Source organism: Cricetulus griseus, chromosome 8 (genome assembly GCF_003668045.3).
Source record: "Cricetulus griseus strain 17A/GY chromosome 8, alternate assembly CriGri-PICRH-1.0, whole genome shotgun sequence".
Lineage (NCBI taxonomy): Eukaryota > Metazoa > Chordata > Mammalia > Rodentia > Cricetidae > Cricetulus > Cricetulus griseus.
Window position 1 is genome coordinate 94729038 of NC_048601.1, and position 18777 is coordinate 94747814.

Consider the following 18777-nt stretch of genomic DNA (forward strand, 5'->3'; position numbering starts at 1 on the left):
GAGAAGAGGTTTCTTTAGCTCACGGGTGTGTCTAGGCATGATACCAGCATTAGCCAGGCTCTGGTGTGGACCCCATGGAGGGTGGCATCACAATAACAGATACACGTAGGAGGAAGAGATCACATTTTGAAATAGAGAGTCAGAGAGCACAGGGACTCAGGCTCACTGCTAATGATTTGCCAATAGAGAGCTGAGGGTTCCCCAAAAATGGTATGAAAATCTATGCCCAACATATTGGGAGACCTGGACACCACAGGTAAAGGAGGAAGCTAGGCTCCTCCCGCAGTTCACAGACTGAACTGAAAATGGACCCATAGCCCAAATACCGGAAGTAAAGCCATGACACTCTCAGAGGAAAACAGGTGGAGCTGGAGATGCAGCTCCAGTGGAAGAGCCCTCACGTAGCATCCATGGTGCCCTGGGCTCCGTCTCTGGTACCACATAGACTAGGTATAGTGGCACGCACCTGTCATCCCAAGGAAGGGTACAGGCAGGAGGACCATAAGTTCAAGGAAACTCTCAGCTACAGCCAAGGCCGACCTGGGCTACATGACTCTCTCTGAAGAAGAGGGAAGAGGGGAGAGAAGGGAGAAGGAGGGAAAGAGGGGAGAAGAAACAAACAATGTAGTCTTCAGAGTGTGTGAAGAACTGCTACAGTTGAACGGCAAACCAAACAACATGATTTAACGGTGAACAAAAGGCCTGAAGAGATGCCTCCAAAGAAGCCGTGTGGGTGCTAGGAACTGAATCCTGTCCTCTGCCAGAGCATATAAGTGCTCCTAACTGCTGAGATGTCTTTCCAGTCCTTGAGTTTTAAATTTTTATCCCAGTGGAAATCAGACCAAAGATCAGAGCCAGGTTATCTGTTCCTCACTACAGTCCTCCAGGTCATGAGAAGTCATGGCTGGGGCTGAGCCCCACGATTGCAGCGTCAGGATGGAGATTTCTGTACACTGAGTATGTGGCAGGAAAGGGGGCAGCCATGTACTGTATGAAAGTTCTTTTCCTAATTGTCCAACTCCCCTTGTGGACTCTGTCAGAGGTCCAATGGGCACAGCTCATGCCTACCCCGCATACTGGGGGAGGCTCTAGACCCATATTCCCCTCTGCTGGTGGAAGGAGCCACTACCTGGGCAGAGGACTGGAACTATAAGTGCAGGAGGTGTTTGGGGAGCACCTGACCGAGCTTCCCAAATTCTGTGCATGCACTCAACATCCACACTTAACTTCCGAGCTAGCTTCCTCACAGGAGAAACTGTTCACGGGGCTACTGAGGAGAGCAGGGTTCCCACTGTGCCTGAGTAGTCAGCAATGTGTGCCCAGCATCTCTTAAGAGCCTGGTGTCACCACAGTGCCCAAGGACAAGATAAGTCTGTCCTCGGGGCATTTCCACTTAACAGAAGGTGTCTGTGCCCCCTATCAAACAAAGCAGAGAGTCATGGAAAGTTGGAGGGAGAAGCTTGGCCCAAACTTTCCCCACCTGCCTGGATCTGGTGCCAACAGACCCAGGCTGTTCTCACCTGTGGTCATAGAAACAGCAGTGGGCAGCAGTCACCTCAGAGACTGCAGAGAAGAGGAGGCTGAGCATTCAGCCCTAAGTGGGACCCCCTTTTTAACTCTGTCCACCTGGACCACTGTCAGGAAACACAGCAGGAGAGGAAGCAGGAAGAATGAAAGAGCTGGAGGATGGGGGTGGTGCTGTGACGTGCTTCTGGACACAGTGTGGCCATTGCAGTCATGAGCTCAGACTGCCATGGTTACCTGCACAAGATCAAGCCAGCCTGGATCGCAGCATAGATGGGGTAGATAGAGGAGCCCCAGGCCCCACCCTTCCTGGTGTGTGGGTGTGTGTCTGTGTGCCTGCCTGTGTATGTGTGTATTTGTGTGTGTGTGTGTCTGCCTGTGTGTGTGTGTATGTGTGTCTGCCTGTGTGTGTGTGTGCCTGCCTGTGTGTGTGTGTGTGTGTGTGTGTGTCTGCCTGTGTGTGTGTGTGCCTGCCTGTGTGTGTGTGTGTGTGTCTGCCTGTATGTTTGTGTGTGTGCCTGCCTGTGTGTGTGTGTGTGTCTGTGTGTGTGTCTGCCTGTGTGTGTGTGTGTGTGTGTGTGTGTGCCTGTGTGTGTGTGTGTGTCTGTGTGTTTTGTGTGTGTCTGCCTGTGTGTGTGTGTGTGTGTGTGTGCCTGCCTCTGTGTGTGTGTGTGTGTGTGTTTTGTGTGTGTCTGCCTGTGTGTGTGTGTGTGTGTGTGTGTGTGTGTCTGCCTGTATGTTTGTGTGTGTGTGTGTCTGCCTGTGTGTGTGTGTGCCTGCCTGTGTCTGCCTGGTGTGTGTGTGTGTGTCTGCCTGTTGTGTGTGTGTGTGTGTGCTGCCTGTGTGTGTGTGTGTGTGCCTGCCTGTGTGTGTGTGTCTGCCTGTGTGTGTGTCTGCCTGTGTGTCTGCCTGTGTGTGTGTGTGTGTCTGCCTGTGTGTGTGTTGTGTGCCTGCCTGTGTGTGTGTGTGTGTCTGTGTGTGTGTGTGCTGCCTGTATGTTGTGTGTGTGTGTGTGTGTGTGTGTGTGTCTGCCTGTGTGTGTGTGTGCCTGCCTGTGTGTGTGTGTGTGTGTGTGTGTGCCTGTTGTGTGCCTGCCTGTGTGTGTGTGTGTGTGTGTGTCTGCCTGTATGTTTGTGTGTGTGCCTGCCTGTGTGTGTGTGTGTGTGTCTGCCTGTGTATGTGTGTGCCTGCCTGTGTGTGTGTGTGTGTGTGTGTGTGTGTGTGTGTGTGTGCATCATTACTGAGGGTGTGGCCTCTGGTTGGTCTCCTATGCTCCAATGGATGCCCACACACACACACACACACACACACACAAGCAGCACTAACTAGACCTAGTGAGTCATTATTAAAGAGTGAGACAGGAAGTTGGGAGGGCTGGAGAGAAATTCTGGTAGTTTAAGAGGGGAATGGTAGGCAGATATGATCATATTTCATTTTTATCACATATGAAATGCTCAAAAACAAAAATATGTCTATATATGTTTTTTATACAATATATTTTGATCATGTTTTCCCCTTCCCCAACTCCTCCCAGGTCCTCCTCACTTCCTGACCCACCTGACTTTATGTTCTTTTCCTCTCTCTCCCAAGAAAAAGAAAATCCCTGAAAATTAAAATAAACAAAATACCAATTAGACAAAAACTTCCAAAACAAAACAAAATGAAACAAAAAGTCCACAAAAGTATGGAGTCCATTTTGTGTTGGCCAACTGCTCCTGGGCATGGGGTCTGCCCCAGAGTGTGGTTGATATGCCCAGTGAGACTCGATTGGAGAAAACTGATTTTCCCTTTCCCAGCAGAAAGCTTCTTGGTTAGGGTGGTCCTTTGTGCTACTTCTCCCTCTCAGCACTGGGACCCTTGTGCAGGCCCTGTGCATGCTGCCACAGTCTCTGTGAGTTCATATGTGCCTCAGTCCTGTTATGTGGAAGATGCTATTTCTTAGAGTTGATAAAGGAGACCCCACTTAGGACTGAACCCTCAGCCTCCTCTGCTCTGCATTCTGAGCCATGATGAGTCTCTGTGGTGACTGCTGCCCACTGCTGCTTCTCTAACCACAGTTGAGAACAGCCTGGGTCTGCTGGCACCAGATCCCAGCAGGTGGGGAAAGCTTGGGCCAAGTGCCTCCCTCCTGTCTACCACCTCTAGCTCTTATAATCTAAGAAAAAAATGAAAATGAAAAACAAAAAATGCTGGTGCAAAGGGTTCACAAGGCCCCACCCCTCTGTGGGGATCTTTATGCTATTAATGATTGCTAGGGAGACAGTTCTTCAGTGGTGTATCCCCTGGTAAGATGCCCGTGCCCTATAAATGACCCCTCAACTGTGCTCCTGTAAGTAACCCTAATGGAACTCACTGGTCACACAAAGAGGCATAAAAGTAGAAAGGGAGCTGGGTGTTGGTGGTGCATGCTTTTAATCCCAGCACTCGGGAGGCAGAGGCAGGCGGATCTCCGTGAGTTCGAGGCCAGCCTGGTCTCCAGAGCGAGTGCCAGGATAGGCTCCAAAGCTACACAGAGAAACCCTGTCTCGAAACCCCCCCCAAAAAAAAAGTAGAAGGGGGGGCTAGTTGGGAAGAGAAGGGATTCAGTAGGAGTGGGAGGGGGACTTTAGACGGTGATGGGGTGAACAGTATGAAAATGCATTATATATACATATGAAAATGGCATAACTAAACCCATTATTATGCATAATTAATGCAAATAAAACACTTTATAAAGCTTAGCTCACATTGACTTACATGTTTCTTCTTACTGAGTGTATATGTTGTGAGTGAGTACAGGCACACAGGTGTCATGGAGTGCGTGTGGCATCCAGAGGACACTTTTGGGAGTTGCTTCTCTCCTTCCACGTTGCTGAAGCAGAATCTCCATTGTGTTTGCTGCACTGTGGACCCTGGGCTGGCTGGCCTGAGAGCTTCTCACTGTCCTGGCTCTGCCTCCATGTGGGTGCTGGGGACTGAACCTCGGTTTTCTGCAAAAGCAACAAGTGCTCTTACCCAGAGTCATCTTTCCAGCGCCCACTTTCTTGTTTTCTTAAGTTAAGAACATTACAGTGTTTGAGTGAGCTTCAGCCAAACACAATGTGTAAATAACTACAGCTAAATAGCTGTTGGGTTTATCTACGACTGACCCCTGGGAGCTGTACCATTCCTTGTGTTCCAGACCCCTCTGCTCCACTCCTGTCCCTAAAGGGATGCTCTCACCCTTCTCATGTGACTGAATCCACAGTACAGCATACTTCCTCGTCATTCAGACCCCTTCCCCCATTGCAGTCACTGACCTCCATGGCTGTCCCTTGTTGAGGGTATGGGACAAGCTTGACTGTAGAACCATTACTGTAACATGCCATCTTCTGGGGACTAGGGTTTTATAACACACAGGCAAAATGGCTGGCTTAAGAAATATTCTGCAGAGCTGAACTGTGGTGGCATGGACCTTTGATACTTACACTTGAGAGGCAGATCTCTTAGTTTTTTGTTTTAGTTTGGTTTTTGGTTTTTCAAGACATGGTGTCTCTGTATTGCTTTGGAGCCTCTCCTGGCACTCACTCTGTAGACCAGGCTGGCCTTGAACTCACAGAGATCTGCCTGCCTCTGCTTCCCAAGTACTGGGACTAAAGGCGTGTGCCACCAACACCTGGCTAGATCTCTTAGTTTAAGGTCAGCCTGGTCTACAGAGTGAGTTCTAGGACAGCCAGGGCTACACAGAGAAACCCTGTCTTGAAAAACTGAAAAGAGAAGAGGAGGAGGAAGAATTCTGCAAAGCCCAGTTAAGAAACTCCCACAGATCATCTTACGCAGAAAGGAAGGAAGAGCTATTCCCTCTTGGGGAAAGACATTGACAAGGACACAGAAATGGAAAGCCATTGTGAGTTTGAGGGTTGGAAAAATCACAGTGTCACTGTGCCCATGTAAACCACATCATTCTGCAGTACCCACCAAAGTAGCGAGCCTGCTGTTCAGTGTCAGAAAGAGGACCAGGATGTCATCTGCACTGCTGGCCTCATCTCAAGATCGCCTGCAATAGCCATGCTAAGGAAGGAACCCAGGATTCACTGGCATGAGTGGGTAGGGAAAGCATGGCATGTGCACAAAGGAACGCTACTCAGGCATAAAGAACGAAAGATGTTCTGTCATTAGCCGCAACATGAGTGGACCCGGGGTGGGGACATTCTGTTAAGTCTAAGAAGCCAGACAAAGAGCTGGGCATGACATTTCCTTCCTTTGATCCCAGCACTCTGGAGGCAGATCAAGGCAGAATTCTTCGAGTTCAAGGCCAGCCTGATCTTCATAGTGAATTCCAGGGTAGCCAGAGCTGTGCAGAGAGACCCTGTCTCAAAACAAGGAAAGAATCCAGATACAGAAACCTAAACAGCGCATGTTCTCACCCACAGGCTGAAAATGTAAGCTCTGTCTGTAGCAAATGTGTGGGATGCCTGGGGTTCATGTTCATGTGGATTTTCCAAAGCAGTCAGAAAAGGACATTTTAAATGTTCTTAACACAAGGAGTCAATGTTTGAGATGACAGTTATGCTAAGACATCACCACACATCTTTTATATTGCTATGTATATTTATACATATTGAAAGAGCATATTGTAATCCCAAATATGTACGGTTCTGTATCTGTCAATAATTAAAAAGACCCAAGGGGAATCCAACACCCTCTTCTGGCTTCTGCAGACACTGCATGCGTTCAGTGCACATATATACCTAGACAAAATAGTCATACATATAAACTAAAAATAAATAAGTCTTTTCTTAAAAGTAACTGTCAGGGCTGGCTCAGTGGTTGAGAGCACCTGCTGCCCTTGTAGGTGACGAGGCTTCAATTCCCAGCACCCAAATCGGTTGGCTCACTGGCCTGTGATTCTAGTTCCAGGTGATCTGATGCCCTCTTCTGGCCCATGGGGCACCTGCACAGAAGCAGGCACACACACGCACACATCAATAAATTGTTTTAAAGACCTACAGCTTCCTAGCACCAGAAGAAATGTTGTGTGCTCCACCTTTGGGTCCTGGTGGAGGGCGATGGACAGAAGCACAGTGCTGTGACCCTGCCAATGTCCTGGAGGATCCCCAGTCCCTGCCTGCTCCTCATGCTGGCACTCCTCTGGGGGCTGCCCTTCTCTGTCTGTTTTGTAGTCTCACACAGTGTTCTTAAATGTCATACTGCACCTGTATGAACAAGCTGTTCCCAGGGGGTTGGAAGAGTGCCCTCCTCCCATGTAGCCTCTGCAGACAGCCTCCCATCCCCTGGAGGATGCGGTGACATTGCAGCTCATATGTCTCTCCAGACCGAATCCTGCTCTTGCTCCCACACTGGTGTGTCTCGGCTGGACATCTATGGGATGTGTCAGAAGATTCTTTTTTTTCTCCTTGTAGTGCTTGGGCCCAGGCAAGTGAAAGATTTGGGGTTGACAAGTTGTTTGCCTCGATGAAAATGTGTGTTTTTCTGCCTTACATAAGGCAATGGGGAAACCAGATGTACCCTTTGAATATTTATGGCCTCACAGCTTCTTCTATTAATAATTCATGGTGCAAAGTCGTGTCTACCCATCAACAGGGTTACATAGCAAGAAGGGACGGAGAGAGTCCCCCTCCTCCCCTCGCCCTGGAAGTCCCTGCACCCAAAGCAGACAGATGGGCACCGCATGCCTTGTTTGGTTCACCCTGCGAAAGATAATAAAACACACTTTGCTGGAATTTTCTGTAACAAGCTTTGATTACTTTAATAAACCACGGCGGGGGGGGGGGGGTATCAGGAAGCACACAGAGCTTTCCCAGCCAGGCTTCAAAGAGAAACATTTGGCTGCTTTTGTCATTATTGAGCCAAAAAATTGTTGCTAAACTAGTCTATTTGAAATACATTAAAAAGGGCCCTGTGCCACCCAAAGCTTGGTCTCCAGCTCAGGTAGCTTTCAAGGCTACAAACACTTTTGTTCCTGGTTGAAATTCTTGAAGAGTGTCAGAAAATACCTTAAAAGTGAAACTGGCAAGTCACCTGGAATGTAACCCAGAGAGGTAAGCTCCAGTTGTGTGGCCTGAAGCTTTCTGGGTAGAAGAGGCCACACAGGTCATCAGGCCCTCATTAAATGTGGCATTGTGGGAGTGGCAACTCTAGAGCTGTGGTGTGAGGGAGGCACCAGGAGCACTGTGAGAGTGTCGTCGTGAAATGGCCTCATGGGGTAGCATTGTGAGGGGTGGGACCATGAAGGTGGCATCTCTACAGTGGCAGTGTGAGGATGGTATCATGAGGTTGACATCATAGGGCGGCATCGTGCTGTCTTCCCTTCTTTCATAATTCCTTAAAAGGGAGATGTTATAATCCCCTTTCTGGCAGTTTATACAAGTACCTGGGCTTCACAGTGATGCCCCATGCTCTCTCTGGTTTATAGTAAAGTTGTGTCTCCGTTTTTCTTCTACTGAAAACAGTTATAACACATGCCAGCTTAATTTGGTAGAGCACACACCTGGCAAGCAAAAACCATGGATTCAATCCCAGCATCTTTTAAACCAGGCATATGGCACACACCTGCAATCCCAGCACTCTGGACCTCGAAGGAGGAGGATCAGAAGTTCAAAGTCACCCTCAGCTACACAGTGAGTTCAAAGCCAGCCGAGGCTATGCAAGGCCCTGTCTAAGGAAGGAAGCCACCGGTGTGCTAGGCAAGCTTGCTAATGGCCAGCATCTGCTCTTCTTTGTCTCCGCCCCCGATCCTGGCAATAGCATCTGTCCCCTGACCTAGCCTCATTCTGGTCAGCTGACCAGTGGCCATGACTTTGAACATCCTTCCCAAGGATCCTGTTTGTCCTTCTCTGTTGAGCTGCAAGAGCAAAGCAGCAAGAATGGGTGACAGGATGGCCATGCCTAGACCCACTCCCTGTGAGATTATCATCCTTCTAATAATAATAATTAATAATAATTAGGACATTGGTTATGTTCCCCAGCAGGGTATACAGAAAGCCTCTATGAGGGGGTTAGAGAACTGGAGAGCCCTGCCCATTTGGATGTTGTAATCAAAGAAACATCTTCCTGAATCGGGAAGTAATTGGGGAAGGCTTCCTCTGGGACTTACAACCAGGGGAAGCACCCCAGCTTCAGCCACAGAGCAGCACATAGCAAGCAGCCACACAAGCTCAGAAGGTTGCACCCCAGAACCTTCTCAGCCTGCCTGGTGCCTCCCCAGGACCCCTGAGTCCTCCAAGCCACCTTGTCCACGAGAGGCTCTGTGGCCACCTGCTGTCTTCTCTGGATGCTCTTTGCCCAACAGCTGTCCCTTGGGGACACTATGCTACCCCTGACTTCTTAGGTTATGACTAACTCCAGGCTTGGGTTCACCATCACTTTTTGAAAGCTTTACTTTTTTCCAATTGAGTTCCCTTCAAATTGGATTATCTATCTCTGGCAGAAACCATTGATCATACTGGCTGCACCCAACTCCTAGTAAGACAAAACCCACTAGCATTTCTTCAGGAACTTGGCCTTACCTTTGTAAAGTGGGGGCCCTGTCCTTGAGATATCCCTGATTCTTCCATTCTTCATCTTCCTGGAACCAAAACAACTGTCATCTTAGGACTGGGAGACAGCCTCATCAGTAAGGATGCTTTCTGTGCAAATATGAAGACCTGAGTTTGAATCCCCAGAAACCAAATAAAAAGCCAGAGACTGGCTTGTGTAACTGTAGCCCTAGGCCTGAAGGGCAGAGATGGGTGGATCCTTGGAGCTTGCTGGCAAGCCAGTCTAGCCAAAATAGTGAGCTGTCAGTTCCATGAGCGGCCCTGTCTCAAGGCAACCAGGGAGAACACCCAGTGTTCTCCTCTGGCCTCTTCATGTGCACACATCCATGTGCTTGTATGCACCACACACACACATATGCAACACACGCACACACAGACACATGCACACACACACACACACACACACACACACACACACACACACACACACCTACCTCACTCTCTGCTTCTTAGTCCCATCTCTCACTATGATGCAATACCACTTAGACTCTCAGAATCAGCATTGCTTCAGAATGTGGTCTTATTTTTTGCTGCACAGCCTGAGTCTCTTTTGAAAGAGAAGGTCCCTTCCCTCAGGGTAACATCCAGCCTTTACCTTCATCAGTACAAAACTCAAACAAGAAAACCCGACGTGACTTCCTAGAGATGTCAATCATTTCCGGTTGCTTCTTAGCTGGCATGACAGCAAAGTCTTCAAATACAGCTGTGATCATCTCAGGCATTTCTGAGCATCTGGGGACTCCCTGCTGTGGAGGAAGGAGTCACAGACAGGCGCTTCCTGTGTGATACATTCATTCAAGGCTCTGTTTAAAAAGAAGTGAGTAACGGGGCATGACACCTGGGAGGTAGAAAGATTGAGTTCAAGGCAATCTTGACTGCACAGCGAGTCTGTGGCCAGCCTGTGTTACATGGGAGCTGAGAGAGAAGGAGAGAGGTAGAGTTCGAAGGGAAGAAATGTTTAGGAAGGCCTTTCAGATCAGATCTCTCAGGACCCACCTTCTCAAAACTCCAGCCATGGCCATGATGCCCCTCCAATTGAAATGAATTCTGACAGACAGGTACACGGATACCTTGGTGACTAGAGAGGAAGCAGCATGCCCTGTGTGCCTGGGATGCATTCGCAGACAGCATCCTCTTTGAAAAGTGTGTGCTCAGTTTGTGTTGTGGTTAAGCAGTGCTGGTATTGGTCTGCACAAGAGGCTATGGTTTGTGCAGGCGACTAGCATCAGCACCATGGAGAAGGCAGATGACACAACTGAAAACTAGGTGTGGACCATCAAAATTGTGGAGGCTTTGCTGCCTGTAGGGGGTTGCCTGCCTAACTCACAACCAGGGCCCAGATTAAGGAAGGCCTAGCACATTAGGAAGGCCTGCCTCTGTAAGTGTCTGTCCATAAAGCCGTTTCCAGACAGAATTAGTAGAGGGGGTAGCCTATGCTGACCTTGCCCTTTTGATCCTCCTGCCTTAGACTCTCAAGTGCTGGGATTTACAAGTGTGTGCCTCTGTACTCTGCTTGGGAAAAAAAAAAGGGGGGGGGGTGAAGAACAAAGTACATACAGCCTGGAGGGGTCAGGTTTTCTCCCTTTTTGAACCCCTGCAGGAGTGTTTTTCTCTCTTTCTCTTCCCTTCCTTCCTTCCCTTATTTCTTTATATAATTTGAGGCAGGGTTTCTCTGTGTAACAGCCCTAGATGTCCTAGCACTTGCTCTGTAGACCAGGCTGGCCTTAATCTCACAGAGATCTGCCTGCCTCTGCCTCCTGAGTGCTGGGATTAAAGGTGTGTGCTACCATGCCCTGCAGGAAGTGTTTCTCAATTAGTCACTGAATCTTAAGGATCAAAGGCCTTTCATAACATTTTTTGAAAAAGATTTATTTATTATGTATACAGTGTTCTGCCTGCTTGTATGCCTGCAGGCCAGAAGAGGGCACCAGAGCTCATTATAGATGATTGTGAGCCACCATGTGATTGCTGGGAATTGAACTCAGGACCTCTAGAAGAGCAGCTATTGCCCTTAACCTCTGAGCCATCTCTCCAGCCCAGTATTTTTTTATTGTTAGTTTTTAGGATTTCACATCATACACTCCTATGGCATTCAATTCCCAGTCCTTCTCTGTCCAATCCTCTCTCTGTCTTGTGACCACCCCTGCCCCCAAAGCAAAAAAGAAAAAGTCCAATTTGTGTAATCTATATACTCACTGGAGCATGGTCAAACTCTCAGTGGCCTACCCCTAAAGCAGAGTTGAGTCCTTTATCTCCTGCATCCCTGCTGGAAGCCATCTATTGTGGAAAGCTAACTTCAGCATCCTATCATAGTTTTTTAAGAGTTCTCTTCCATGGCTTTCTGTTTAGGCTGTTCCTATTGGAAGTGGGTGTAGAAGTCTTCCATATCCCTTTTTCTCAACTGTGCATCTGCAGTCATCAATATCACTGCCAGAGTAGCTTATTTGCTCTTTATGGTCTGGGGGAGCTTGGACCATGGCTTCTACATGGTTTCTGGTGTCAGCACAGAACACAAGCAGGACTCCCTGTTGCAGTAGGACCATGTACCCAGACAAGGCCTTCCAACGCAGCAGGGGCTATGAACACCAAAATGGCTTCAGGCTGCAGCATAGACCACAGATATCTGCCTGGCGTTTGGTGGCAACATGGGCCAGTGACATCAACACAGACTGAGCTTCAGAAAGGCCACTGATCCAGACATGGCCTGCTGAGGAATACTATTTTTAGGTGTGTGACTTTTGTTTATATTGCTTTTGTTTAACTCTGTGAAGTTATGTTATTGTGCCTGTCTGAAACACCTGGTGATCTAATAAAGAGCTGAGCAGCAAATAGTGAGGCAGGGGAAAGGAATAGGCAGGACTGGCAAGCAGAGAATATAAATATGTCCCAGAACATATCCAGCAGCTAGAGGCCCGGGGTTGACCCAGCCTATAGTGACTTGGGGTCCATGTACAATAAGGCAGACTGTGTCCTTGGAATGGGCTTTTAGGGGGGAAACAAACAGCCCTGTTCACTATCTTATCCCTGTGCATGATTAGACATGTATATGATTAAAATCAGACGCATCACAAAAAGGAACATACTTATTCAATAAAGGCTTATATAACACAAGCCTGCCAATCAAAACAGAAAATCCCCCAGATCCCACCAGTAGCAACCAACTCCTCTTCCTTCTGGTACCCATAAAAGAGGCTTCTCTAGCTCAGGTCGTCTGCTGCTCTCTTGCAGTAAATCTGGCCTGGATCTTCATTTTGCTACAGAAAAATCCCCCAGGCTACTTTGCTATTTAAGTGTGATTCTTTAATTCTCTGAACAGGATGCCAAGCACTTGGAAACACCTGGTCTAGACAAGACCACCAGCACCAAAAGACATACAAAACCAAAGCTTTCTGGGAACAAAATGGAATCACAAAGTCCGTCATGCAGATGTTGGTTCAGACTGAGTACCAGAACATCCACCTCAGCAGCAGTTGACAGCAGCTGTCTGCAGACAGCAAGGCCTGTGGGTGGTTTCTAGAATCTGTCCTCCTGTTCCAGTTCTATCCTCTATGTACTTCCAAGCATAGAGAACTGTCATGGGGCTTCTTGGAAGCCAAGAGGAGAAGTAGCCATAGTGGTCAGAGAAGCAGTGATTTCTCATGAATCTCAGAAGCTCACTGGAGTCCTATTGTTAATCCTTTTGGGCAAGGATAAGATCCATTTCCACAATTCTGAGCCAAAATTGAAGAAAGCTTGGTTTTATTGGGGTGTACACAAGAGCTGTCCAGTGATGGGCTCCTAAGTCGGGTTAAAGAGAGCAGCCCCAAGTCTATTTCTTGGGCCCCTTTAAAAGAGTAAAATCACAAGCAGGTGACAACAGGTTTACAGAAGACAGACAATGGGCAACAGAAGTACAGAAAAATTTCCAACAAATAAGCAAACAAACAAAAACCATCATATGGTCACTGTGTGATTAGGTCAGAGTATTCTCACAAACAATCAAGGTCATGGTGAAGGGACCAGCTCCCCATTTCAGCAGCCATAACAGCCTAGCACGTGCTTGCCTGACCTTGCCTTGGTCACTAGAAAGTCAGATCCCTGCCTCGTGGCAAGGAACCAATCAGAAGTTAGCTGGTGGTGCTATGCTTTACAGCTCTGGGTGTGCTTTATGGACAAGTGCACAGCAACCACCCTGGGAGGGCCTATGGGCCATAACAACCAGTTGACCAATCAACACAGGGCAAGCCTGGAGGCACACCAATCCTGAGCCTGTGCGTACCCCTAGATTCCCCTTACGCTGCCCTATAAGATCTCTATACCGGTGGCTTCGCTGCGTCTTTCCTAGCCATCCACCATGGTGGGTGGATGAAAGGCCGGAGCTAACATGGGGTTAGCTCGTTAATCGACTGCAATAAAACCTCTTGTTGTTTGCATCATGCTTTCGCCTCCACATGGTGATTGGGGTGGCCGTGGTCCTGGACGGAGATCCTGGGGGCCTGAGCCTCCAGGGGTCTTTCAATGGGTGAGAAGGTCAGGTTTCAGGAAACAAACTAACAATACAGCATAAAGGCTCCTTCCTTCAAATGGAGTCAGACAGGTTCCTCACCATCACCACAGCAACTATGCTGCTGTCTGCTAAACCAGGAAGGGAAGCAACAATGTTGCTGTGAAGTTAACACAGCAACTAGAGCAGAAAAAGGAAGGTGGAGCCAGGGGTGGGGTGGGTGACAGAGGCTACCATTTCTTCAAGTAGCAGAGTCACTCCAGGGGAAAAGCCCACTTCTGGGAAATTCCTCCTTCCCCAGCGTTTATGGCAGAGAGCTTCTTTGTACACAGGAGCCTGGCTTCTAGAGCTTCCTCACTTCATGGAGTCTCCACTGGGAGTCTGGATGCTCCAGCAGAAAACAACCAATATTCATGAGGTGGTAACTAAGCCAGGATAGTGCCAGATTACCTGCTAGCCAAGGAAGGGAGAACCAGTGTTTGAACCAGCAGGCTTCGGATGCTCAGGCCTCCAGAGAACAGGAAGAAGCTCCCAGGGAGGGTCCTGCCGCTCTGTGGGAGGAAAACAGCCCCCACCCCCCAGCTTCATCGGGGCCATCCTAGATGTGCCCCGGGGAGGGCAGATCACAGTCGATTGTTCTGTAGTTCACACAGCCAGACTGCGGGTGGGTGGGTGGATGGGGGAGGGGTCAGGGTGGGAGCTGTGTGTCAGCTATAACTAAATGTACCCATCACCTATGCTCTTGAGGCTGGTTGGTGGGCACCCAGCTTCAGGGTGGTGGTGTGGTAGATGGTCTTGCAAATGGCTTTTTGTTTGTCTGAGTAAAGAAGTAGAACTGGCTCTCCTGGCCCAGGCCACACCTTTCCAGAAAGTTCTCCCTCCACACAACACCTCCCAGGGCCAGAGTCAAGCCCTCTTAGGCAACAAGAAGAGTGACTTCCCAAACCTGTTGACTCCTTCCTGAAGGATGTACCTCAGCCACTGCCAAGTCTGCCCCAGTGGAGGCGTAGGCAGGTGTAGTGGGAAGAGTGGAAGATGCTGATGACTTCCTGTCCTGGTTTCATTTTTGTGAGCTTCTGCAAGTGTGGTAATGTAGGGAGTAACCCTAGCCCCGCCCAATAGTCCTGGGGCAGGTACCAGGTGGACCTGGGGACTCGCCCATAAGGGCGGGGTGAAGGAAAGCCGGCATGACGTAAGAGGGGCTTCTTAAAAGGCTGCACGTGGGGACCGCGCGCTCTCTTTGTTCTGGCTGCGCTGGCTGGGTTCTTAACCTAGCTCTGGCCTGTGTTTCACCCGGCTGTGCTTGGAAATAAAGAGACTTTAATCCAATATGGTAATATGTCCTGACAAAAATTGGATTTATTCTACTTCCTGTTCCAGGTTACATTCCATCACTTCAGGGAGGTCAAGGCTGGAGCTGCCTCTGGCACCGCAAGTGCAGCCAAGAGCAGAGAGAATCAATAGGATCTTGTTTGCCTATGCTGTTTTCAGCTGGCTTCCTCCACCCAGCCCATAAAATGGAGCAGCCTGCGTTCAGGGTGGGTCTTCCCATGTCAATTAGCAATCAGAACACTCCCCCACAGGCCACCTCGATCTAGATAACTCCTCAATGGAAACTTTCAGTGCCTGCCGGGGTTTGGTGACACATGCCTTTAGACCTGCACTCAGGAGGCAGGGGTAGGTGGATGCATCTCTCTGAGTTTGAGGCTAGCCTTGTCTACATAGCAAGGTTCAGGCCAGCTATGTAGTGAGAGCCTGTCTAAAAATGAAAAAAAGAAAAGGAAAAGGGGAGAGAGAGAGAGAGAGAGAGAAAGAGAGAGAGAGAGAGAGAGAGAGAGAGAGAGAGAGAGAGAGAGAAACTGTCTCCTCGGGTGGCTCTAGGTTGTGTCAATTAAGTTAAAGTTATTCACCACACTTCCCAAAGTAGTCAAGTCTCACCAGAAGAAAAACAAAACAAAACAAACAAATAAAAATCTCAGTTCCAGGTAGCTCCTCCTTCCCATGGGATTTATACCAGAAACTGGGACACTTACCATGGCGTCCTGGAAGTTGAAAGTGCTTTGTGTAAGGGGTCCTAGGGTAACTGTTTTAATTACTGTGCCTAAGAGAGCCATGAGACATACATAATGCCTCTGACCTGTGAGTCCCTTGCCCAAGGACAGATATTTCCTGAAATGCTGGTGGCTATTTGTTTATGGAAGAGAATAAGCCATGTGTTTTCACTCTCCTAAGCAAGTTTGTTTGACCCAAGTACGCCTGATGAGCTTGATCACGTATAGGTGGGAGGTCATAGGCAGGAAGTACGTCAGGATATATGCTTGCTCCTGACTGGACCTGATGGGAAACATGGTGGCATCATGGGGTCGCTGTTTTAATCCTCTGCATAATGTGGCTCATTGACACATTTTCTGAGAACCCAGGAATGGACCTGACCATGGTCCATCATACTGACCTGTTGTGGAATAACTTTTTTGTGTACTGTGAATATGTGTTACTCTGATTGGCTTAATAAAAAAAAAACTGAACAGCCAGTACTAGGCAGGATTCTTGGGGCAGAGAGAACTCTGGGAAGAAGTAGCGTTAAGTCTTGAGAAGACAAAGAGCGAGCAGTATGGACAGTATGTAGATGAGGTAAATGAGCCTTGGGGTAGCACATAGATGAGTATAGCTGGGTTAATTTTAAGTTATAAGAGCTAGATAAAAAAAAACAAGCCTAAGCTATTGATCAAGCTTTCATAATTAATAAGAAGTCTCTGTGTGGTTACTTGGGAGCTGGCTGGCAGGACAGAAAAAGTCCATTTACACTGGCAGTATTTAACTAAAGCTTGCTTCAAATCTGTCTCAAAATTGTGGCAGTGGTCCATGCTTGCCCTGTGGGATTAACACTAGGAGTAGGCAAAAATCCTTCACAAGCTTGTTTGGATGGAGACAAACTGTCCTTTAGCTTCCAGGAAGCAGTGATGAGAGGTCCTAGTATTGGATGGACCATTTTCCCACCCACACCCCTTGGCTTATTGAGTGGATAGCCTCAATAGTTTCCACACAATGGCTTCTGTATGTGAGTTCTGCATCTTTCATAGCACTGGGGAGGGAGCCTTTTGGCCTGTTCTGGACATGTCAGAACTTAAACACTCTGAAGGACATCAGCAGAGTCCTATACAACTGTCCCAAATCCTTTGTCCCTGAATCACTGCTGAGGTCCCCAGAGAGGTCTGCAGTTGCTTTTTGATGCCTGCTGGAGTATACCACCACCATGTGGGCCTCCCTTCTCTGCTGTGCTTTTCTGGGATCAGTTCCCAGATACAGAGCACCTGTCCCTGGCATGGAAATGGTCCCCAAGGAAGCAGCCACCGCCTCACGAAGGAGGGAAACCAGGAAGCTTAGAAATGACTAAGCTATAGGAGCTGAGAGATTTATGGCCATGAGGGGAGCTCAGATAGTGTCCCAAAGGAGCCAGGCGTGAGATCTTCAAAAAGGCAGCTGCTCACACAAGCCATGAGGGTGGCCATCCCTCTTCTGTCTGCAGCCTTGGGACTTCTCAGGCAGAAAAGTGTGTGTTCCAGTCTGAGCTGCAGCCACAGATGAGCCACGCTTGGAAGAGCAGTAAGCACCATTTTGACTCTGGTCTGTGGAGTGCAGAAGGTGAGTAGTGTCTGAGGCAAGGCTTCAAAAGCCATGGGAAGGAGGCACGGTACCATTGGTGCCCTAGAGGGAAGGAGGAACAGGACCATTGGTGCCCTAGAGGGAAGGAGGAACAGGACCATTGGTGCACTAGAGGGAAGGAGGAACAGGACCATTGGTGCACTAGAGGCCCCCAACCAAGCCCGTCTCAAGAATCTTCATTGGGGCCGGAGAAATGGCCCAGCGGGTAAGAGTACGTACCGCTGTGACAATAGACCTGGGTTTACATCCCAGCATACACATCAGCTGGCTCAGAACCAGCCCTAACTCAGCTCCAGGAGATCTACGCCTTCTTCTGGCCTTCATGGGTACTGTATACATGTCACACACACACTCTCTCTCTCTCTCTCTCTCTCTCACACACACACACACTCTCTCTCTCTCTCTTTCACACACACACACACTCTCTTTCACACACACACACACTCTCTCTCACACACTCTCTCTCTCTTTCACACACACACACACTCTCACTCTCTCTTTCACACACACACACACTCTCACTCTCTCTTTCACACACACACACTCTCTCTCTCTTTCACACACACACACACTCTCTCACACTGTCTCTCTCTTTCACACACACACACACTCTCACTCTCTCTGTCTTTCACACACACACACACTCTCTCTTTCTTTCACACACACACACTCTCACTCTCTCTTTCACACATACACACTCTCTCTCTCTTTCACACACACTCTCTCACACACTCTCTCTCTCTCTTTCACACACACTCTCTTTCACACACACACATTCACACACTCTCTCTTTCACACACACACACTCTTTCTCTATCTCTCTCACACACACACATTCACACACACACAAAAATAAAAATAAATATTTTTGAAGTCCACCAAAAACTCCCAATGCCAATAAACCCAGCAGCATCTTCTCACACATCAAGACTGTACCTGGAAAATACAAGCTTTCAGATGGACCAGAGAGACTCAGGCCATCCATCACAGGAGAGCATTCCCTTAGTGTGCTGTCTGTAATGGGACAGTGGAGCTCTCGTGTCTTTCTTGGCTCTGTAAGCATGCTCCTAGTCACCCTGAAGAGGACCTACAGGGAATCTTGAGCCTCCTGAAGCCTGTCTGAGAAAAGAGGTCCTGGAAGTATGGGCACAAGGAATGGACACTGGTGTTTCTAGTGATTGACGTCTGCTGTGACTTTTATGTGCCACTAACCTGACCACATATTAGCATTTAAGAGTAATGGGAACGGGGTAGAGAGATGCTTAGTGCTCAAGAGCACTTGTTGCTCTTGCAAAGGACCTGGGTTCAGTTTTCAGTACCTACATCAGGCAGCTCACCATTGCCTGTAACTCTAGCCTCAAGGGGTCTGTTGCTTCTGGTTATAGGCACTTGCACTCACATGCACAAGCCCACATATGTATACACACAATTCAAAAAAATATTTTAAAAGAGTAATGGGAAGCACTCCGAAAATATTTGAATTGCATACTAGAGACACAAATCAACATTTGCACCTTGTAATGTTTTTGTCAGTACATCTTTGCATTGAGATGAAAGCACAATAATTAATTGCTAATCACTCCTTGTGGA